The 26,055-nt window shown below is 35.1% G+C and overlaps 1 pseudogene across 1 annotated transcript; it reads right to left on the bottom strand.

The window, feature by feature from the left end:
- Nucleotides 1-352: 352 nt before the first annotated feature.
- Nucleotides 353-13,117, bottom strand: LOC307186335 (protein VCF1-like; annotated as a pseudogene). Its single transcript has 2 exons — nt 13,000-13,117; nt 353-944 (listed from the first exon to the last, which is right to left on the bottom strand). The product of its transcript is annotated as a protein VCF1-like (transcript).
- Nucleotides 13,118-26,055: the final 12,938 nt, after the last annotated feature.

Below are 26,055 nucleotides of genomic sequence, written 5' to 3'. Positions count from 1 at the left end.
TTTAAAGGACCTTTTTACAGAAAGCAACATTTCTAATTGACAGATCTGGAAATTAGCCTGACTTGGACAAACTATGGATTCGACATGCGGATGAGATTTCCTTCTACTGTTAACTTGCCCTGGTTTTGATACCCACCCTCAAAAGAATCCTATAAAAAACTGCTTCAAAGCCCCTTTGAAATCGCAGTAGTGCAGCAAAACCACAAGTAAACAGTGACCTGTTAATCTGTTATTTCAAATACAGACTGAAAAGCCAACAGGCATTTTTTGGTGCAATTTTTTTAAAACATCGTTGATATATCATATCTGCACAGCGCTGTCCCTTCACAGAAGGCAAGAAAGTGCTGGCACATCATGTGGGAGGCCGTCCTTGGTACTGTAGGCTGTGAAAGTGGGCCTCCTTCATGGTCTGGTTTTTGTGGAAGTAAGGGCCTTGACACAGTGTGTATCGCCCCAGCACGGACTGGGGGGCGGGGCGCGTGGGGGCTGGACCGGGCGGAGGGGTGGTTTAAGCTGCTCTCCAGCCAGCTGGCCTGGCCCGGGCTGTTGATGCTGCTGCTGCTGTTCCCGCCACTGCGACTGCTTGAAGACCGTGTCCCCAGGAATCGTAAAAGAAAGGGTTTCTAGTCTCCTTTTGCTCTGTGGGGGGAAATGGTGGTCTTCTTCACTGCCTTTCCTTCTCCTTTTCCTGGGGCGGAGGCGCTCGCTCAGGGCAGCCAATGGAGGCGAGCGACGCGGCGCCGCTCAGCGAGGAGAGGGAACAGAGAGTTTTGCGTTTTGGCGGCTGCCACGCACTCCCCCTCGGGCCTTGGCTCTCGCCGCGGCTCTGGTGGACGCTGCTGGCCGAAAGATTACTCTTTTGCTTTGAATTATGTATGCTGCCTTTTTGCCTTCTGAATATACCCCACTTTTAACTAATATATAGTTGTAAATAAATAAAAGTTCTATAGTAGAAAATTCTTAGACACTTCAGAAGATAATACAACCCCAAATATTTTTAATCCATTAATTTAATTCATCCCTCAATTTACTCCTTTACTAATAGTTCATTCCTTTATTTAACAAAAAGCTATATTTGAGGCATGACTGTGTAACTGGCCCCTGCACACAAACTGAATAAAATATAATCCTTGTGCTTGTACTTAGAGACTCAGAAGAATCTTTGTATAACTCAAGTTTCTTATTTATAGAAATCAATTCTAGTTAACCTAGTAGCAATGAATTTAAAACATAGCTCAAATATTTGTATAGTTCAAATAATGCTTGGGAAATGAGCGGGAAGAGATAGCCTGATCCACAACGGATACAACAACAGATCATAATAAAATAAGTGTCAGGTTGGAGTGCCACCATTACTGCTGCTGATGACTGAGAACCACTGTTGACATTACTCCCAGAGAACCTGGATGCTGTCATCACTATTTCTGCTCCTGCTGGCACAGCTGCTACTGGGCACTGGGTGCTCCTGATGATGAAATGAACATTAAAGAGTCTTGCATCAGCCTTTACAAACTGAATTCAGAAAGATAGGGTTATGTGTGACTCAATACTTTCTCTCCTTCACTCACTTCACATCTAATCTTCCAGAAAATCTGTTCTCTTTAATTTTAAAATAAATGCATTATATGGCCACATTTCACTATGCCCACTGTACCCCAATCCAAGTATGCCGTGATCTCTTGTCTAGATTACAGTAAATTTCTTTCTTTCACACTACTCTCTGTCCTCAAGGGTGCGACTAGGGTGATCTTTTTAAATCATAAATCAAACCATTTCACTCTTCTGCTCAAACCACTCCAATGTCTTGATATTTCACTCAGAGGAAACCACAAATCAGCAAAACTCATTGAATGGCTAGGTACAAGCACCTGAGTAATCTGACTTCCTGTTAATTCCTCACCCTGCTTCAGTCCTACTGGCCTCCCCTCTTCCTTCATAAAGGCAGATACGCTCCACTTTAGAGCCTCTCACTTGCTAGTCCCTCTGCAGAAAAGCTCTTCTTCAGATACCCACGTGACTAACTCCCTCTTCTTCCTCAAGTCTCTACTGACTACCCCATTTCCAAATGCAATCTGCCCTTTTCACCTGGCATTCCAAATCCACTCAACCCAGCTCTATTTTATCCCAAGGAAAACATCAACTTGCAACTTACTCTTTTATACGTATTTTTCTACTATTTGTCTCCCCTCCTTACTTTCCACCAGAAAAATAACCTATACTAGGGTACGGGTTGAGGAAAAGGGAGGAATGAATAAGCAGATCACAGATGATTTTTAGGGCAGTGAAACTGTTCTGTATGATAAAATAATGGTGGATACATGTAAGTATATATTTGTCAAAACCAACAGAAAGTGTAGCACCAAGAATGAACCCTAATGTAAACTATGGACTTTGGGTGAAACTGATGTGTCAAAGTAGGTCCATCAAGTGTAACGAATGTTCTACCCTGGTGTGGCAGATCGTGTGTGGGGGCAATGTGTATATGGTAGTTCTCTGTATTTCCTGTTTAATTTTCCTGTGAACCTGAAGCTGCTTTGAAAATAGAGTCTATTAGAAAAACCCTCTAAAAAGAGAAAATAATTAGCACAAATATAACTGAAAATAGATTAGTATGCAGAATATATCAAGAATTTCTAAATGTAAATTTAAAAAGATAAACCACCCAATCAAAAAATTAGGACATCAAAAAAATTCCAAGGAAATATGAATGGATACAAAAATATGCTATATCTCAAAAGGAAAATGTGAATCAAAATCATGTTTTCTAAAATGAATTTTCATGTAATTCACACATTGAAAATAACATTCATAATAATTATAATAATTAAAGTATATGGAACAATGGGACCTAGTTTATACTTCTGGTGATGTTTAAAATGATACAGCTGTTTGACATAACAATGTGACAGTATCTGAAGTGTTACCTGACAGTCTGTCTTTAAAATTCCTTGAAGTATCTTTGCGTTTTTCTCTCCTTAGGCATAGTTACCTTGAAGAATGTTTCCTGGCCCCACTGAGAAGAGGCTAAGAGGAAAAACCCAAGTCCATACATCAGAAATTATCAGAGTCTCACAGCAGTATATAATCTCCCTTTCATTCAATGAGTTCTGAGTCTCTAAATTCACACATTTCTAGGAAATGTGTTAGGCACTATGACACAAAATCTGTTTATAGGATTTTATTTTACATATATAAACACACCATATATATATGTATATGTGTGTGTATATATGTACATATACATATGTGTGTGTAAATATACATACAAATATATTTTTCAGTTATACAATCAAAAGTAAAGTGTAGTTAAAATAAAGGTGACCTTTGAGAAGCTGCCCTGTATTTCAGTCCTCAGGGTCATGAACAATTAGCATAAACCTACAAAGATTCCTTAAGGCAGACCATTTTGATGACTGTACTAGATCTGAAATCTATCCTGACAACCATACCCATTTTGTCTCTGGAGCTCTGTGCCACTATTTGATCTCTACCTCCTTGGGGTCATCTCACTCCCTTAACTGCAGTTGAATTGAAAATCCACAGAAAATTCTACCAGCCTCTATATTCTATACAAAATTGCCACAAAAATCACTTGTCAAAGATGATGACACCCCTCCTCAAAGTATATCCCTTGCCCTTGGTGGAGAAAATGTCCTTTGGGCCCTTCCAGGGGATTTTTGGGGAGTGGATGGTCCATATTAAATTCACTCCAGCATTTTTCTTTCTGTCAAAATTGTTTCAAGTTACTTCTCAACATAGTACTTGGATTTGCTGGCATTTTCATTCAATTTAGCATTGTCTATCAGTGGCACCTGGTCAATTGTGTGGACCACTCACAGCTGTTATGCTACCATAGTGAATCTAGAAACTCTAGCAGATAGACTGGTATTAATTCAGCCACTCTGTAATTATGTACTCAGAATACCTCCTATCTACAGTTCCCAGAGTTTCTATAATATAAATACTAATGTAAATTGTGAAAATGAAACACTGAAAATCTTTTGATATAATGCCTCTTTTCAAAGTTGTCTTTAATTGACAATCCCCAGAGGATTTTCAGCTGCTACCTAATTCAGTGTTTCTCAACATTGGCTGTTTCAAAATCAGCTGGGGAGATTTAAAGATTCCTAATGTTCAAGTCATTCCCCAAACTAATTGCATTGGTATTCCTGGGGAGGAACTCTGGCATCAGGATTTTTTAAAGCTCCCAGTCAATTCCAATGCATAGACAAGGTTGAGAAATACTGCTTTTGTTACTGAGCCAAACTTGAGTCCCTATGCCTACATGCAGTAAAGCCAATCTACTGACACCAGGTTGTGGTGATGGAAAGTGCAGCGTTTATTGCAGGGTGCCAAGCAAGGAATCTGAGTAGCTAGTGCTTAAAAGGCCTCAGCTCCCTGAAGGCTTTCAGGGAAAGGGTTTTTAAGATAGGGTGAGGGAGGTGGGTGATGGGGTACATGATCAGCTCGTGAACATTCTTCTAGTTGGTTGGTGGTTAGGTAATTGGGAGTCAGCATCATTAACCTTCTGGTTCCAACCTGTCTGGGGTCTACATGCTTGTGGGCAGCATACAGTTAACTTCTTCCACCTGGTGGTGGTTTCAGTCTCTGCAAAGCACTCAAAGGATGTGGCTCAGAATATTATCTATAGCCCTTGAGGAAGAACTAAAAATCCTTGACTTTGTTTAATGGCTAAACCATTATTATTTTGTCTTGCTTGACTGTTTTCCTTTCTTTCTGTATTTTCTCACTTTGATTAAATTCACTCTATGGAGCTCAGGGAAAGCCTAGGGAGCTAAAGTTTTTCTACAAACAAGAGGCAGGAAGAGGACGTAGGCGGGGAGGGGTGTGTTCTGGGAAGGCCCAATAGGGTCCTGCTTGGTTATACTTTTAAAGACAGTGATAGAGGAGGAATACGGTAGGCTGAATGTTGGCCCTCCAAAAGGCCAACTGTGACCAGCGGTCTCATTTCTGTGCTTCCAAAGGAGTTGAGGTAAGTAATTTTTGTTTCTTTTTTCATAGTGCTGGTATCTAAAATAATGGTATATTACTTTAACAGTTACTAGCGTCTTCAGTTTGATGAAATAGAGCCGTGATTCAGCAAAACATAGGATCAAACTTCATCTGCTTTCTTTACCCTGAGGCTACAGGCAGTAAGATATTCTTTAGCAAGGTCACAGAATTCCTGGGTTGATGAATAAAATAAGAATTTTAGCATGGTATTTTCTTCCTCTATGCTTTCTGTGTTATTGGTGACAGCCAATCCACACTGCAGTTGTTAAATTTCTTGTGTCCCTTTTCCTATTTTAGGGAGTAGCCAACTAAAACCCTAAAGGCTCCAATGAGCAGCTCATTCTAGTAGATCCTCTATATCAATTTAGTTACCTCTTTAGTGCATGTCTTAGAATCCCAGATTCTAATATTAAAACTAAATTTTTACCGCATTAAGTCTGAATTAAGCAAAATACCCAAGCTTCGTATTGTTTCTACTTCCTGAGGATCTCTTGCTAGAAACCTGTACCCTGTTTGCAGTATCTGTATCAGTCAAAATTGTTACCGCAAGTGGGGGTCTGGCTGCTTGCCCTCCGAAGCCAATAAAGAGGCAAGGTTGGTGGAAAGGAAAGTTTGCTTTCAGAGGCTATCAAGTGGGGGAGGGGTGGAGGGAAGAGGGCAGACTCCTGCCCAAAGGCTTATTCCCCGCACTGACAATCAGTGGGCAAGAGCATTTACAGATGGAGGGAGGGGGCTAAGGCAGAAACAGCACAGTCAGCTCTGACAGTCATCTTGAAGTTAGTCATGCAGTGGTCTGATCAGGGTCATCTTCATTGTTTTAAATACAGTTAGTCTGTAGTACCAGGGTCGGTTTGTTCCCATTTCTTTGAGGCCAGTTCTCGGAATTGTGGCAACCATGTAGCTAACTTCTTCCACCTGTTGAGGGTTTTAGTCTCTGTAAGACAGCTCAAAGGATATGGTTCAGAATATTATCTACAGTCTTTGAGGAGGAACTAAAGGTCCTTGACTTTGCTTAATGACTATTGTTATTTTGTCTCCTTTGACTGCTTTCCTTTGTTTCTGCATTCTCTCACTTCTCTGATTTAACTTATCCTTTGGCTAAAGTTTTTTCACAGACAAGAGGCAGGCTAAGGACATGGGCAGGGAAGGATCATAGGGTTCTGCTCTGTTTCAAGATCGTGGTTGAGTATATCAGAGATCAACCACAGTTAACTACACAGAACATGAACTTACGGGAAATATATTGTTTATCTAACATGAAGGTTCTCTCTGCCATTATTATCTGAATTCAAAGCCCCAGATTGTATATCAAATGGGAATGTCTTAGGTACAATACACATACTCTACATGTCAGTTGTCAAAGGAACAAAGAAGTCTAGCATCTGAACTATGTGACTTTGGTAGTAGAAAGCAGATTATCACTTCTCCATAAGAACTACATGTTGATAAATTCTTCAAACATGGGAAAGCGTTTCAGATGCCAATCTGGAGGGAGGATTCATTGTGTCTTCAAATTTACCTAAGAATTTTCTCAGGTATATGTTAGGGATAAGGCAGGCGATAAAGAATATTCCAGGCTGTGGGAATAAAGGACATATGTCAGAATTATAGTTTAGGATTCTAGTTTAAGATGGCAGCTGCCACCCTTTATTTGTTCTTCTACTAAAAATCCTGCTGAAATGACAGAAGAAAATGAGGTAAAAAATGAATAATTTTATTGAGAATAGAAAAAGGAGAAACAGTGGGAGACTTTTTTTTTTTTAATTTAGAAAGCAGAAATGCCGCTGACCAATAAAAGTAGAAAATGAATGTGAGTATGTTTGGTTTGGAAATCAAGAATGCGTTGTGTGAGAGAAATGCAGGTGCTTAAACAAAGGACTGTATAGTAAATAGCAGAGCTAGATCTTTCACCCTTGCCACATTTTTAGGAAAATAAATCTGCTGGCAGCACCAGTGTTGGTCCCCACATTAAAACCCTAAAGGGCATGATCTGTCTGGGAAAGGCTTGGGCTCTGTGGTATTGGTTCCTCGGAGAAAAGGCACCTTTTCTTGGCATTGAATGGTTTCATTTTCAAAATCACCAATCTATTAAATTAGCCACCTTTATTAAACAGAATTCTCAGTCATCTCTTCCATTCAGGGAAGATATCTCTTAAAGAAACAGAACTATATAACTGGTGAAGAAATCCATGCCATCAATCCGTATTAATAAAATTTTATTTATAAATTCAAAGCATACCCAAGGGGAATTTTGAGAGCCATTGACTTGACTCAGACTTAAAAGGCATTTATGGAAGTAAAGCAAGTTTAAAAATTTTAATGTTTTTATATCAATATCCCTCACTGCCTTAGTAGGAGTGTGTGTCTAAATTATGTGATGATTAAGTCTTCTCTGTTTAAAGAAGAAGAGGGAGAAGCTTCTCTCCTCCTTAAGGTGTATTCTTGAGAACACAAGACCTTTTAATTTTACAGCACAAGGTCCTGGCCCTTCTGATTCTGGAACTGTAAACACAAACCTCCAACATTAATTTAGGAGGCCCCCATAAGATAAGCAATCACAAAGTGTATTTTCTTGTCTCAAGGAAATGAGAGAAGTTTTTGTCTCTTATACTTTTCTCTATAAAGTGCATGAAATTCTGTCCAGACCCCATAATCACTCGTTTTACCTTATATACGTATAATCTATTAGTACTTATCCAGTTATGTGATTGTTCTCTGCCCGTTCTCTGTTGGTAGGGAGAGGACTTTTGTTGACAAGATTACTTATTTTTCCCGACAATATATAAGTGGGACTGGCTCTAACCATTTAGACTACTATTTCTGGAAGCAGAACCTTCCCTTCTAATCCATCTCTAAGAATTTTGTACTTAAATATAGGGTGGGTATCGGGAGCAGTACACTAAAAGAAAAAACAAATCATGTAATTTAAAGTAGCATTTCAGCGCTTTGTGTGAGATAGTTGGGGTAAACATAATTTCTGTAAAGTTCCTCAAAACATACTATACCTGAAATTATGCAATTTCTAGTCAGTTCATTGTATGTCCGCATTTGTCTATTTTACTATTTCCTGTGGCACACCGGTATTAGCTCTGAGAATTGAGAGTGGAAATGAGTTTGTTAATCTGATGATCTGTTTTATTCTGGCTTCCTTTTTTTCCCAATTGAAAATATAGTCAAAGACTCAAGTGGCAAATCATATTTATTTCTGTAATATAGATTTAAATAGGCTTAATTCTGTTCATCTGTCTAAAATATATATTTAATATTTAATACATAAATTGTGATCTGTGTTTAGAAAAATATGTGATTATACCATTATATTCTATTTTTAACCTTATATCTAGAACGTAGAGTTCTGCTGCAATTATTACACAGAGGCCACTTTCACTGCAATTCTGACTTTTCATGGGTCTATTGGGAAAGCTTAAGATGTGTGTAATGGTAACATGAGTTTTATTGGGCTTCCTTCATCAAGAAATAACCATACTAATTATTTTCTATGAGGTGTATGTATCAGTTGCATTGTCTTGTACTGCCTTCCGTGTGAATGTGTTCCTTGGCTAGATGCTATATTGTGTGAAACTTCATGCCTGTATATCAAGCATTTTGTAACTCCCTAGATGGTGGTGCTGACTGGGGCTCTGAGGGTAAGAAAAAAATTCTCCATAACCAGAATAGATGTCAATTTCTGTGAGAATGACTTGTTACCCCTGGTAACAAAGGATAATTTGTCTTCCCAAGGAAATATGCCATATGGGTGATTCAGAATTGTTATTTTTGTTTGTTTGTTTTTTTCTGAGAGATTAAATTTTCTTAGAAGGCAGAAGCTAGATTGTTAGAATTCATGCTGCTGGGTTCCTGTGTGATCTCCATCTTTTACCCAGTGATTACTCCATTTCTATACCTGTCATGCCAGGTCTGGCATAGCCAATAACAAAGACTATTTAGTAGCAACTGGCAGAGTAATTTTGTCTACGTGGTTATTCAGTATTCTTTCCATGGTGAGTGCTCACTGGTAGGCATTTATATCTGACATGAAAAATGTCACTTGACGCCCCTTTGCATACGTCCACCCGCATGCCTCTCCCGTAGACCCTCTTTTATCTGACATTCCAGTCTTTTAATTTTGAGGCCATTCACCACTGCCCATAATTCCACACATTCTCATCTCTGGCCACATCTCCTTTCCCATAAAGTCAATGAATGGTTGTAACGATAGCTCTGTCCATTGGGAAGATTTTCACACACTCACTGTCATTCAGAGTTACCACTGAGTGGCTACAATGTAGCCTCCATTTATTTTGGGTTCATTTTGTATACTGAGCCAATCTATCTATAAACCAAGCTTGGGTTTTTCATATTCCCTCCATATACCCATATATAAGATGAGGGAAGGATGAAAACATGGGTGACATGAGGCTGTGTACTCATGCAATTTACTTAGGCCTTCTCGTCCTGCTCAGGCTTGATCCACGATGTACCATTTCTATCCTACAATGAATTATTGCTGCATCTACCCAATCTGATGATGACTTTATGGGTTATCAAAATGGGCATATATGCATTGGAGCTATTCTGGGATTTAACCCCAGTTATCAATCTGGTAGCCAGAAAAGAAGGTGGGGACAGCTCTTGAGGGGGTACTTGTTGCCTGGCAGGGAAGAGACCTTTGCAGCTTATTCTCATATCAAGGAACTGCTAATACTTTAATGGGAAAGGGTGAGCTCCCTCTGAAGACTCTGAAGGCTCACAGTTAAAATCTTCAGAGGAATCCACACAGATATTCCCGTTCTAAGCTTCAGTAACGCAGGTTTTCTCAGCCAGGACCCTAAACACAGCATAACAGACCTGCCTAGGCTTAGCATTCAATAGTCTCTGTAGCTCAGTGTTCTTAACAATAATATCCTGAGTCTGTTCCTCATTTGGTCCTGTCCCACAATGTAAGAGCTAAAGCCCTCTTTTTAAATGACAGCAGAGGCTCTCTGACTCCCTCCCTTAGCTATACGCAGATTATCATCATCCTTCTGCAGGGTGTCAGTGTAACTTTGTAGATACCAGCCAATTCCATGATCCTTGTATGCATTCTACTTCCTGAACTTTTCAAAGTCCTTGTGCATTACACTGGGTGGGGCATTCCCCTTCATGTTTGTAACACTATATCCTCCAATATTGTTTTCCAAGATGCTCATGGCTTCAACCTGGAAGCTGAGGCAGTTCCTGAAGGCACTTACAATAGAAAGCAGTCAGGTGGGGATTCTCCTTGTAGGAGTTTCTCTCATGAAAGGAAATATGAGCAACTTAATGTCCATGACGGCAACAGTTTATAATCTGTATATTATGTGCTTCCTATAACATTATCAATTTATATGATAAAGTACCATGAAAATGTTTATTCAACATGTGACAGTTTTTCATTAAGAATCACCATGTGAAAATTGTTGTATGGTGTATGATCTTTACTCTGAATTTATCCTTAGGATGGAGTGTATGTTACATACAAGTAGGTTTAATTAGAGATAATGTATAATGCTTATGAGAAATTTCTTAGGAAACAAGCATGTTTAGAAATTAGTGAAGTTAGAAGTTAAATCCACTTGAGAACTAGAAAAAGATAGGACAGAGGTGCCATTTAAGATTGAAACTGAAATGACAGTAAAGCTGGAGGAGGAAAATGCAGTGAAAGGGAGTAAGCACTTTAACTGGATATGACATACACAGTACAAAAGGGAGTGTCTAGGCTACTGCAGATTGTTGAGACCCTTAAAGATGAATCTTGAGTAAGCGCCAAACCAGTGCAGCTGTGGAGCTGCATTTTTGGCCCGGGCAGAGCCAAATAAGGACACCGTAGTCTTCACAATCGGTTGCTTCTTATTAGTTATGTCATGATGTCATTCATGATGCATTAAACAAATTCAGCATAATGGAAAAGGGAAGATAAAGGTAAATTTCAAAGATGGTAAGGAAGTATAAATGACAAGCATTTGCATCTAATGGGATGTGTGAAATCAGGGAGAGAACACAGTTAATAATGAGGAGGTTAGTGATACAAATAAACAAAGGTAATGAACAAATGAATGAAACAATGCCACAATAGCACTAAAGAGTAGCAATTTAAGTTTATGTATTTGGTAAATTAAAAATATACTGTGATTATTTTAAGTTACTATTTGCTTTATTAAAAATATTAGTCTTTTCAGTAAATGTTAATGGAAAAGTCTATTTAAAAAATTGCACATCAAGTAAGAGTTCATGAGTACAATATATAATGCAACTTCATGTGTCACCTATTTTCAAGGATAGTAGGAGCTGATAAGAATTCCTTAGCTAAAAATGTGATTACTTCTATTGAACTTGATGCTGAGAGAAATAATTTGTTAGTATAAGTGTACTTTGATGTCACATGTTTAATTCCCATCTTATAATACTAAATTTATTATGATATTAATATACTTCTTAAACATGCAACATATATGCAGGCATCCACACATGTACACATGCCTACTTTAGGTCAACTTGAAATTAATACCAAGTATTAAACACTTTCAAAGTTTAAAAGTGAATTATATTTGAACACCGTGACTACTTTCAGAAACAATAAAAATGTGCTTTAAAAATATTGATATCAAGATGAATTATTTACACAGCTTCAATTTCTTTGAAAGCAAGATGTTAGCAGACTCTAATAAAAATACATCTTGACTTTACCTGAAAGGAAAAAGCTCAAAGGTGGATATAGATGCTTTCAGTTTTGTATTCCCCACACATTTATTACAGTGATTATAAGAATTTTTATTTAGAATTTTACTTGGTTAGCTATACAAATGTTAAGGATTTCATACTTAATAAAAAATTTTTATCAAACCCACCTATTATTCAAATACACCTACTGACTTGGTATGTTTCAGAATTATGTTTAATTATCTGCACTTACTGAAAAGAAAGGGCGATGTCTTCACTTTTAAGTTTGTACCTTTTGATCATCTTCACCCATTTCACACATTCCCCCACCTCCCACCTCTGGCAACAACTGATCTATTCACTGTATCTATGAATTTGTTTTTTAGGGTTTGTTTATGTTTTATTTTTAGATTCCACATATAAGTGAGGTCATATAGTATTTGTCTTTGTCTGATTTATTTCACTTAGTATAATACCCTCAAGGTCCATCCAGGTTGTCACAGATGGCAAGATTTCCTTTTTTATTGCTGGATAACATCCCTGTGTGTGTCTGTAGTAAGTCCCCTACACACAAACAAGTTCTGTTCTGAGAGTGCATTTGTAAGTCCAACAAAGTTAGCCTAGGTACCCAAATAACACAATCATCTATACAGTACTGTACTGTAATAGGTTTGTAATACTTGTCACACAAATAATAAAGAAGCAAACACAAAAAACAAAGAACATTTTTAATCTTACAGTGTAGTACCTTGAAAAGTACAGTAGTACAGTACAACAGCTGGCATGCAGGGGCTGGCATCTAGTGAAAAGGCAAGAAGAGTTACTGACTGGAGGAGGGAGGGGAGGTGGGAGATGGTACAGCTGAAGGATCCTCAGCAATAGGAGATGGAGGGCAAGCTGCGATTTCACTCATGCCTGACATTGATGACACAAGTTCTGATTCCTTGCTGGATTCAATTCTATCTACCCTCTTGAAAAAATGAACCAGTGATATCTGGATAGTAGCTCTTTTTTCTCATCATAGTTGACACGGTAGCACTGGATTGCATACTGAACAGCTGCTGCAACCTTCGTGTACCATTCTACATTCGGGTCCTGTGCCTCAAAAACTAACAGTGCCTCCTCAAATAAAGAAAATCCCCTTGCCATTTCCTGCATCACAAATCTCTTCAGTTCTTCAGTTACTTTTTCTTCCTCTTGTCTCTCTTCATCCTTTCTCTGGGCCTCCAATTCCATCAGGTCTTCATTAGTAAGCTCCTTGTGTTGCACAGCAAGGAATTCAATGTTATAACAATGAGTGACTTCTACCATCTTTTTGCCTCTCCACTTTCTCAATTATTGTCACTTTTGTTTCCATCGTTATGGCTTGGTGCTTCTTAGCAGTACTGGCTACATCACAGCTGCTTTTATGCTTGCTTCCAGACATCCTGGACTTGAAACAAAGATACTGTACTACTGTACTCTATACAGTACTGTACAGTAAAGTACACACAAGCACAACCACTTATAGAAGATGCACACATGCGACAATGTATGCCAGACATGTGAACTAACTTTCGTGATTGGACATGCAAATATATGTTTGCATCTCTGAAAGTTCACAGCTTGAAGGTTCCTATGTAGAGGACTTACTGTATATGTATACAATTGACCTTTGAACAACACAGACTTGAATTGCAAGGGTCAACTTACATGTGGATATTTTTCAAGAAATATGTACTATATTACAAAACAATCCACTGTTGGTGAAATCTGTGGATACAGAACTACAGATAGGGAGGGCCAACTGTAGAGATATACTCAGATTTTTGGCTACATGAAGTGTCAGCAACCCTAACCCCAGTGCTGTTCAAGAGTCAACTATATATATATAACATAAAATCACATTTTCTTTATTCACTCATCCATCGATGGACACTTACATTTTTTCCATGTTTTGCCTGTTATAAATAATGCTGCAGTGAACATGGAGGTGCAGATATTTTTTTGAGCTAGTGTTTCATATCCTTTGGATAAATACCTAGAAATGGAATTGCTGGATAATATGGTATTTCTATTTTTAATTTTTTGAGGAACCTCTATGCTGTTTTCTATAGTGGCTGCACCCATTTACATTCCCATCAACAGTGAACTAAGGTTCCCTTTTTTCACCAACATGTGTTGTTTTTTGTCTTTTTGACAATAGCTGTACTAACAGGGGTGAGGTTGTATCTCATTGTACTTTTGATTTGCATTTCTCACTGTGATGCCAAGCACCATTTCATTTACCTGTTGGCCATTTGTACATCGTCTTTGGGAAAATGTCTATTCAGATCCCCCTTCCATTTTTTAAATAGGAATGTTTATTTCTGTTATTGAGTTGTATGAGTTTTTTGTAGCTTGGATGTTAACCCCTTATCAGATATACGATTTGCAAATATTTTTTCCCATTTGGGAGGTTGCCTTTTCATTTTTGTGATTGTTTCCTTTGCTGTGCAGAAGCTTTTTATTTATATGTAGTCTCACTTGTTTGTTTTTGCTTTTCTTACCTTTGCTTTTGGAGTAGTGTCCAAAAAATCATTGCCAAGACTGATATCAGTAAGCTTAATGCCCATGTTTTCTTCTAGGAGTTTTGTGGTTTCATGTCTTATGTTCAAATCTTTATCCATTTTGGGTTAATTTTTGTGTATGGTATAATATAGTGCTCCAGTTTCATTCCTTTGCTGTGGCTGTCCAGTTTTTCCAACACCATTTACTGAAGAGACTTTTGCTTTCCATTGTGTATCTTGGCTCCTTTGTCATAAATTAATCAACCATATATGTGTAGGTTTATGTCTGGGCTCTCAATTCTGTTCCATTGATCATATGTGTCTGTTTTTATGCTGACATCAAACAGTTTTGATGACTATAGCTTTGTGATGTAGTTTGAAATAAGGAGGCATGATGCCTCTAGCTTTGTTTTTCTTTCTTAGGATTGCTTTGGCTATTTTGCATCTTCTGTGGTTACATACAGTTTATAGGATTATTTGCTCTATGTCTGTGAAAACTTTATTGGACATTTGGCAGAGATTGCATTGAATCTGTGGATAGCTTTGGGTAGTATAGACCTTTATAAAATATCAATTCTTCCGATCCATGAACATGGAATATCTTTCCAATTATATGTGTCTTCTTCAGTTTCTTTCATCAATGTCTTATAGTTTTCAGTGTACAGGTCTTTCACTTCCTTGGTTAAATTTATACCTGAGTATTCTTTTGATGCAATTGTAAATGAAATTGTTTTATTAATTTCTTTGTCTGATAGTTATTAGTATATACAAAAGCAACAGATTTTTGTATATTGATATTTGTATCCAGCAACTTTACTGAATTTGTTTTTAGTTCTAACAATTTTTGGTGGAGTCTTTAAGGTTTACTTTCTGATTTGGATGCCTTTTCTTCTTCTTGCCTAATTGCTCTGGTTAGGACTTCTAATACTATGTTGAATAAAAGTGATGAGAGTGAGCATTTTTGTCTTGTTCCTGATTTTAGGGGAAAAACTCTCAGCTTTTCACCACTGAGTATGATGTTATCTGTGGGTTTGTCATGTATAGACTTTATTAGGTTGAGGTACATTCCCTCTATATCTGTGTTGAGAGTTTTTAAACATAAATTCAGATGACTTTTGTCCAAGATGTTGAACTATCCTTGCATCTGTGGAATAAGTCCCACTTGATCATGGTGTATAATCCTTTTTATATTTTGTTGAATTCAGTTTGTTAATATTTTGTTGAGGATTTTTCTATCTATGTTCATCAGGGATATTAGCCTGTAATTTTCTTGTGGCATCCTTGTCTAGTTTTAGCATCAGAGTAATCACAGCCTGTGAGATGCATTTGGAAGAGTCCTCCCCTCTCCTACATTTTAGAAGAGTTTGAGAAGATTGGTATTAGTTCTTGTTTAAATATTTGGGAGAATTCACCAGTGAAGCCATCTGGCATGGACTTTGTTGGGAGGTTTTTGATTACCAATTCAATTTCCTTATAGATTCAATTTGATTACTGATTAAACTAATAATTATTCTGGTCAGCTTTTGTTTTTCATGATACAGTCTTGTTAAGTTGTATGTTTCTAGAAATTTACCTCTTCCCTCTAGGTAATCAAATTTTTGGCATATAACTTTTATAGTACAAATGTTAAATATGAATTTTGAAGGGACCCAAACATCTAGTCCATAACAGTTCTACTGACTATATGGGTCATATAATTCTTTGTTATGGGAGGCCATCCTGTGCAGGTTTAGCAACATCCCTGCCGCTAAATGTCAGAAGCACAATCTGTCCACAAGATGTCAGAAGCACTGCTCAGATGCAAAAACCAAAAATGTCTCCAGATGTTGCCAAATGTCCCCTAGGGGTTGAAACCACAATGGTTGAGAACAAACTGCTCTATGTGAGTAGTTCCAGGATTTTTAACAGAAAAATGTATATATATATAAATTTGCATATACTTACATTATATATATATATATACATGCATATATATACCTACTTTATATATATACACACACATACATACACAAATAAATTTGCTTAATATATGTTATGTATAATAGGGGCAGGGAATAATTATTGGTATTCAGACTAATGATATGCCTTCTTTGGTAGTTCATAAATTGATTTGACTTGAATGACCCTGCCTTACTTACCCTCTATACTAATGAATAGTATACAAAAATTATAGTTTATTACATTATTAAAAATAGTAAACCCAATCAAATTTTCTATTAATGTGTATATTTTAATTGATAATTTGTAATTTCATATTTTTATTTTCATAACTAATAAACACAACCTCACCATGCATAAATATTTGGGACAATTTCTATATTTAAGTCCTTGAGTTTAATAGTCTCTAAAAAGACAAAATAAAAGTTTGTTCTCAAGTGAAGATATTAACATGGACCACGTCAACAAAACATGCCTGAGGTATTTTAGCGAGTTGCTATTCCTGAGACCAGAATTAATGGACTGCTGAGAATAATTCATTGATTCAAGAATAATGTATTGGATAGCAACTATGTTCCAGGCATTGTTATGAGTACCAGGAATATTATGGTGAATAAGGCAAGGAAAAAATAACCTTTTAACTCTCTTGGAACTTTCCTTTTTATGGGGGGGAGCTACTGAGGGGACAGAAAATAATGTAAATATATATATTAAACATATTTATATAACTATATAACTACATAATTTATGATGCAATAATATATGTAACTGATTCAGGGAGTGCCTGATAGTGTTTGAGTGGTATTACATTAGCTAGCTAGAGAGCTCATAAAGGTCTTTCAGGAGAGGTGACATTTGAACCGAGAGGTAAGTGATGGAAAGTAGGCAGAACTGTGAAAGAAAAATATTTCAATCAGGGGAGTAGCAACACCAAAATTCAAAGAATGTGGCATATTACAGTGATAGCCCACTAGTGTGGCTGAAGCTTAAAGGAAAGAGATGGGAGATAAATTTTCTTATTTCTTAAAAAATGATTATCTTAAATAACTTATATCTCCATTAAACATGGTGTTAACACTTTTTAATTTATTAAGCATTTCCATTTAGATAGATAGCTCAGATACAAATTTAAATCTCAGCTCTGAATTTCAAAGACAGATTTTACCAAATCATACCATTTCTTTCTGAACTTACATATTTCAAGTATTTGAAACAAAAAAACAAAAACAGAGTACTTACCCTAGACTTTTGCTTTGCCATTCAACTAGTCTCATATCGCTGGTAGTTTTTTCCTCACTTATCTAAATTTGCTTCCTCTTTTTTTAGTCCCCTCTCAAAGCCTCTCATGTATCTTATCTTGGTCACCACCATTTTGATTGGATTTTAGTAACAGTTCTGACCTGCTTGCTATACCGATGAGTAGTTGTTTAGTTTGGAAAATACCAAATTATTGCCCCATTAAACCTCTTTAAACTTTAAAGTTTGTATAACTGCCTCTTTTTCCCATGGAACAATCATACAGTCCATAAAGTTGAAGAAAGGTATTTAAACCTTTTTGTAAACTCTATAGACTATTTGATCCCTTTAGGTTCCAGTGTAATAGTTTATTCACTCATATACAATTATTTAATTCCAGGCCATGTATACAGTTTGTGGGATACACTTGTGAATAAACCAAAATAAATAACCTCTTCTCATGGCAGTTATATTCTCAGGGAATGAGGCAGATAAAACACTGTAAACACCATAAATAACTAAGTTACATACTCTCTTAGAATGAAATGCTATGAAAAAAGAAAAATATCCCAACTTAAGGTTTATGAGTGTGTATATATGTGATGTTTGTTTCAATTACAAAAAAAAGTATTCAGGGTATACATATTGGGGATGGTGATATTTGAGCCAAGACAGAAAACGCTTTTATTCAATTTATATTGAAGAAGCTAGATAACTGATCAGTGCAATTCTAATTCAATATACTCAGCCAGTAGAAAACGTGTCTGAAAGTCAGACATAAAGACAAGCATTTGCAGTTATTTTGAATGTAAGTTACAAACTCGTTTTTGCAATAGTCATTTCCTCTGTCATTAGAAAATGATAGCTTTTGTTTCCTTGATCTTAGATTGTGTCCCTTGCTAAAGAAAACTAAATTTCATAGATCTCATTTTTCAAGAATGACTTCTTTTTACTAAAATAAATTGCAATAGTTCCCTCAATTCTTTCAATAAATGATAACCAAAGGTTCAAGCTAATTTAACTGACAAAAATTAGTTTGGTAACTGACATTTTATAAAAATCTATTAAGCATAATTATATTTTATATATGTGTGTATATTACTGAAATAAAGCAAAAAATCTGAAACTATACATAATTTCATCAGATTTTTTTGCTTTGTTTCATTAACAGGTGCTATCAACCATTAATTCAAATTAGATGACAAATGACCTTTTTCAAGTGACTCACTGTAGAAAATGAAGAATTTAACTGTATTTTCAGTTATATTTTTCATATAGAAAGTGAGTTCTCAACTTGAATTATAAAATATGGGATTTGCAAATTAAATTGTAAGAACAGTCTTCTGAGTCTCAAAATAATAAGTGCAGTATATTAGAGTCCATTTCAAGTGAAGAAGGAAATTTATATTGGCACCGTATGTTTGGGTGATGGAATCAGATATGAACATGTTATTGAAAGTTAAGACCAAAAGACTAATTCATCATGTATCGTGTTGCTTTGTTGAACTAATTTTTGTTGTGGTACTTACAACTGCTATTTTACTTTAAATGAGTTCTATTCTAAACTTTCACAAATAGAGTACTTCCTTAAAGGTAATGATTTGCTCATTAGTATTTAAAGTAATTTTTTTGCCAATTTTAAGTAATATTAGAAAAAATTCTTCATTGTCAATTCACATTTGTTTCCTGATTTATAACAGTCACTAGCAAATGGATAAATGTCTTCAGATATAAAAAATTCTGAAGGATAGGAAATATATATCATAATATTCTGGTCATATTATTTTAGTAAAAATATCTATAGCTAAAAAATTAGCATTTGGAAATGATGATTCGAAGGAATATTATAATGTGGCAAATAGGAGTATACCTTAAGAAAATACTTATTTCCAATATTAAATACTATTTAGGAACCTGGGAGTTTGGCATTGGTAGATGCAAACTATTACATTTAGAATGTATAAACAACAAGGTCCTACTGTATAACACAGGGAACTATATCCAACCTCCTGGGATAAACCGTAATGGAAAAGAATATTACAAAAGAATGTATAGCTGAGTCACTTTGCTGTACAGCAGAGACTGGCACAACATTGTAAATCCACTATACTTCAATAAAAAAATACTATTTAGGAAATAACCTCCAGCTTTTAAAGAGCATATAATAATCTTTTGCAAAAACATGTATTCTAGTCTGTTGTTGGCTTGTTGACTTCATAGAATCCTAATAAAATAAGTTGAAATATCTTAGTGTTTTTAGAAGAATGTCTTTAATGGATAAAGACATTAAATGGATTTTTAATGGATTTTTGTCATTCTATTCCTGATTATCCTTGAATATACGGTCTTCATTTGATTGTACAGTGCATGGAGTGCCACTGTTTATGAAAAGCAATGTCATTTCTAAAATCTGTGTAAAATTTGGAGATTATGTTTCTTAAACATTATGATGTATAAGAAAGCAAATGGAACTTGGGGTCAGATAACTTGAACTAAGACTTGTTAGAGTTAATGCAATCCCAGTAAATATAACAGTGGTATTTTTAAAATGAAGCCAGTCAAGTAGACACTAAAGTTCATTAGGAGAAATAAACATTGAAGACTAGTAGGTATATAGACTAAAAGTGAAAATACAATATATAAGGAAGTAAGTAGTTTTACTAGATACTACAACATACTGAAAAGGTCCTATAATTAGTGAATAAAAAGGCCAGAAATAGACTGAACTACATACAGAAATCCATTATGTGGTAAAGATTTCAAAGGTATTCTTTTTGGAAAGCTGGATAGTCATTTGGAATAAAATACATAAATGCCTCTTATTTACACTAGATTTCTGTACTTCCTATTCAAAGTTAATACAAATCTCTTGCATTCCTATACACAAATGATGAAAAATCTGAAAGAGAAAGAACCAATCCATTTACCATTGCAAAAAAAAGAATAAAATATCTAGGAATAAACCTACCTAAGGAGACAAAAGACCTGTATGCAGAAATCTATAAGACAGTGATGAAAGAATTTAAAGATGATACAGACATGTGGAGAGATATATCATGTTCTTGGATTGGAAGAATCAACATTGTGAAATTGTCTATACTACCCAAAACAATGTACAGATTCAATGCAATCCCTATCAAACTACCAATGGCATTTTTCACAGAACTAAAACAAAAAATTTCACAATTTGTATGGAAACACAAAGGACCCCAAATAGCCAAAGCAATCCTCAGAATGAAAAATGGAGCTGGAGGAATAAGGCTCTCTGACTTCAGGCTATACTACAAAGCTACAGTAATCAATACAGTATGGTACTGGTCCCAAAACAGAAATATAGATCCATGGAACACGATAGAAAGCCCAGATATATACCCATGCACATATGATCACCTTATCTTTGACAAAGGAAGCAAGAATATACAATGGAGAAAAGACAGCCTCTTCAGTAAGTGGTGCTGGGAAAACTGGACAGCTACATTTAAAACAATGAAATTAGAACACTCCCTAACAGCATACACAAAAATAAACTCAAAATGGATTAAAGACCTAAACGTAAGGCCAGACACTATAAAACTCTTAGAGAAAAACAGGCAGAACACTCTATGACATAAATCACAGCAAGATCCTTTTTGACCCACCTCCTAGAGAAATGGAAATAAAAACAAAAATAAACAAATGGGACCTAATGAAACTTCAAAGCTTTTGCACAACAAAGGAAACTATAACAAGACGAAAAGACAGCCCTCAGAATGGGAGAAAATATTTGCAAATGAAGCAACTGACAAAGGATTTTTCTCCAAATATACAAGCAGCTCAATAGGAAAAAAACAAACAACCCAATCCAAAAATGGGCAGAAGACCTAAATAGAGATTTCTGCAAAGAAGATATACAGATTACCAATAAACACATGAAAGGATTCTCAACATCACTAATCATTAGAGAAATGCAAATCAAAACCACAATGAGGTATCACCTCACACTGGTCAGAATGGCCATCAAAAAAAATCTACAAACAATAAATGTTGGAGAAGGTGTGGAGAAAATGGAACCCTCATGCACTGTTGGTGGGAATGTAAATTGATACAGCCACTATGGATAACAGTATGGAGGTTTCTTAAAACACTAAAAATAGAACTATCATTTGACCCAGCAATGCCACTACTGGGCATATACCCTAAGAAATCCATAAGTCAAAAAGAGACATGTATCACAATGTTCATTGCAGCACTACTTACAATAGCTAGGACATGGAAGCAACCTAAGTGTCCATCGACAGATGAATGGATAAAGAAGATATGGCACATATAAACAATGGAATATTAACCATAAAAAGAAACGAAATTGAATTATTTGTACTGAGGTGGATGAACATAGAGTCCGTCCTACAGTGAAGTAAGTCAGAAAGAGAAAAACAAATACTGTATGCTAACATATATATGGAATCAAAAAAAAAATTGGTTCTGATGAACCCAGAGGCAGGACATGAACAAAGACCCAGAGGTAGAGAATGGACCTGAGGGCTAAGGGAGGGGGAACGGTAAGCTGGGACGAAGTGAAAGAGTAGCATTGACATATATACACTACCAAATATAAAATAGACAGCTAGTGGTAAACAGCTGCATAGCACAGGGAGACCAGCTCGGTGCTGTGTGACCACTTAGTGGAGTGGGATAGGGAGGGTGGGAGGGAGGCGCAAGATGGAGGGGATATGGGGATATATGTATACATATAATTGATTCACTTTGTTTTACATCAGAAACTAACAAAACATTGTAAAGCAATTATATTCCAATAAAGATGTTAAAAGAAAAAAGGAAATACAAAATTCTAGAAGATAATGAAAAGAACACTGTCTACTTATGGAACAGTGAAATCTGTACTCAGATTTATAGGCTTAGATATCTTTAAAAGGTCCAAAATTGATATTTTAAAGCTATAATTTATATTTTAAATATTTAAGGTCATATAAAAGCATCATTATCTCCACAATTCTTTTTATGGATCCAGCATGATTTTAAAACCAAAATATAAATAACAGTATACCTACACGTGTTTCACATTTAATCTGGAAATAAAACAAACCTAAAAAAATTTATATAAACAAATATAAAAGAATGCCAGTTGTTAAAATGGAACTTAGAGACTCAGACATACAAAATAAATTGAATTCAATTTTAATTGACTTAATGTTTTCTGTGTGTGTGTGCTTTTTCCTCCTAACGAATCATTACACCAAATTACAACTCATGATCCTAGTTTTCCTGAGAACTAGATACTTCATCTCTGTGAGTAACCTGGGCATATTCAAGACTGTGGATAATCCTTGAAAATTAAAGGTATTCCTTAATTTGTAGTAGGGAAATAATTTGGAATGAGGATCTGGTTATAAAATGTGCATGTTCTGGCTTCAGGAGAACTTGCCATGTTACCAAATATCTTCTTTAACTCTGTAGGTAATCTATTTATGATCTACACTTGAAGCAGTATATACAGAGGCTGGCTTATGAGAATAGACTGCATTACGTTAAAAGCTATAAGATATTTTGAGACATAGAGGTCTAAATCTAATTTTGACTCTCAACAGCTTTTTCCCATTTTTGCCAATTTGTTGTTGGTACTTTGTCACAAAGAGTTTAATTATTTAGAATATAATTACCATACCAGGAAAATATATTCTCCTTGGGAGAGTAAATGATTGAATGTTACAAATCTTAAATGAACTTTCAAATTATTAAAAGGGCAGACTATATAATTAAAAACAATTGATAAGAATACAAAAAATTTTAGGAATATAATAAAGTTCCAAGAGCAATTAAAGTGACTAATATCATTATATAATATCAGTTTTGACATATTTAAATATTTAGAAAGTCAATATATTTAATAAGAATTCTAAGAACTAGAACTGGTACGTTATTGATGTAGTTAAAACAAATACATTTAAAATGGAACCCTAAAGAAATGGAGAATGAGATGGTATTTATGCTGCTATTAGATGTATATTTTTCCTTCATCTCTATAATACAATATTACATTGCTTGCATAGTTAATAAACATTCAGAAAATAATATGAAGAATGAGAGTAACTTGTGACTAGTCGTGTTCTACACTAACCCACATAACAAGACAATTGTGAAGACGAAGAATGTTTGCCTCTGCTAGTATTGATGCAGACTGTATATAAGTTTAAATGTACTTAAGTTGTGTAGAGTTAAACTTATTTTTTCCAGAAGCTTCTCAAGTGAAATATTAAAATTAAATTACTGGGATCCCTTGTTCAAAAGTAAAGAATATAAAATAGTAATTGAATTTTTTTAACTATTAAGGATAATCTGGTGTTAAATTTGCTTCAGTATAAATATTATGAAAGTATAGACACTTTTAAACAATAAAGAAGTATTATATAATACATTTTCAAATATAAAAAGAATATTAGACATAGGGATGTATAAGAAAAGGATATTTGCATGCAGTTTTAATTTAACCTATTTGGTTGATTTAACATACTTGTTAAATTTAATATAACATATTTAGTTAACTTTAAATTATTAAAAGTAAATGTACATATATGTACAGGTATGTGTATATATATTCATATATGTACAAATACCTGTGTAGGTATATATATGAAACATGTATGTAGAAGTAATATTTCTTCAAAACCTCAATTTTGAGATTAATGATATCAATATTTCATAATTACAGCCTCTTATAAAATCCTATCCATAACAAAAAGTTTCCTCACAGCTCACTGAATTAACCTTTGCACATTAAATTCAAGTTAATAGTCAAAATCTATGTGCCATTTCCGCACAGTGTTGATAAGCATCATGTGCCCATCACAGAAGGTAGTAATGGTACTATCAATGAAAATGGAGTCACTTGTTATGACAAATTATTAGGTCTGAAACACCCAGCAAACTAAAATGGCATCCTGTCAATTTCTACATCCTTGATATGATCAACAATAGGCTATTACAGCAATAATTAAGCAATTAATCATCACTGAAATGGTAATGCTATTAAATCTAGACAAGGGGAATGTGCTACCACAAGGTTATAAAATGCACTGCTTCAATTATATTAGGAGTTATATGTTAAAATCTCAACTAATATAAAGTGAGGTAATATAAAGCACCACAATTCTTACAAAATGACAAGTGATATACAAAAGTATTTGCATAAAAACAGTTCATGTTATTTTCATATAATTTCTAATGAAGAATTGCATAATTTGGAAATACTTTCACCATTGAATGTGTTTGGTCCAAATTTGGTTATAAATGTAGAAAGTAATTAAATGAGTTGCACATAAGTCATTATCTAGTATATCATTACACCCTATGGTATTAGTAGAGTAATTAAAAAAGAAAGTTCTTTCTATAAATATATAATGGAAGGAAAAGGGAGAAAAAAGTGATATTTGGGTATATGCTGTATTAAATTGTCAGTGAGCAAGTTCTGAATTACATATAACTATGCCAGTCTCCAATATAATGATGATTGAGCTTAGGTAATAATCATAATCTATTCCTCATAAGGACTTATGCTGCCATTATCAGTAGTAAAGCATTACAGGTCACAATACTACTTAGGCATATGAGCCAGTATCACAAGCCCTAGGGGGACTGTCACCAGTAAATGTCAAATAGCCAACTTGAACTTTGTATTTTCCAAAAAGAGAAAAGAAAGTTTGAATTTATTACTTAGAATAATATTGAAATATCTTAAGCAAAGTAAAATACCATACTTCACATAGGTGTGTTTTGTTTTTACGTTGTTGTTTTTTGATATTGGAAAGGTATTAAAAACTGTCATAAAAATAATTTTTGTATGCTAAATGTTGGACCAACTTCTTGCAGTTTTTGTCATTTATTCAGTCCCCCATCCCAGGCACCTGGCAGTCATCTGAATTATCTCAATCCTGTCTTTCACCTGATAACTCCATATCTCTGTTACCAAATTTTGTTGGTTTTATACCTCTAATATTTTTTAAAGCTATTTTCTTTCTATATCTATCATTAATACTGTAATTAAATGAGGAGTGATAGGACCATATCTGTACTATACTAAGCAGTTTTAACTTCTCTTCCAGTCTCTGTTCTAGCTTTATTCAATTACAACTTTTACATGTCCTCCAGGGAGACTCATCTAAAACAAAACATTTTACATCTTTAGATAGTTTCTCATTCAATATATACATTCGTGTGATATACATTCAATCCCTTAGATGACTGGTTCTAAAACATTATTGTGCATATGAATCACTTGGTGAACCTGTTAGATTCACTTCACTTGCTAAATTCTAGAGCCTCACCCTCAGAAAGCCTCATCCAGCAGGATATACATGGGGTCAGGAATCTACATTTGTTTTATTTTATTTTTTAAATTTTTATTGGAGTATAGTTGATTTACAATGTTGTGTTAGTTTCAGGTGTACAACAAAGTGAATCATATATATATATATATATATATATATATATATATATATATATATATATATATATATATCTCCATTCTTTTTCAGATTCTTTTCCCATATAGGTTATTACAGAATATTGAGTAGAGTTCCCTGTGCTATATAGTAGGTCTTTATTAGTTATCTATTTTATACATAGCAGTATATATATGTTAATCTCAATCTCCTAATTTATCACTTCC

Source organism: Stenella coeruleoalba (assembly GCF_951394435.1).
Source record: "Stenella coeruleoalba genome assembly, chromosome: 5".
Lineage (NCBI taxonomy): Eukaryota > Metazoa > Chordata > Mammalia > Artiodactyla > Delphinidae > Stenella > Stenella coeruleoalba.
Note: the sequence above shows the minus strand (reverse complement) of the source record. Positions and strands in the feature narration are given on the sequence as shown.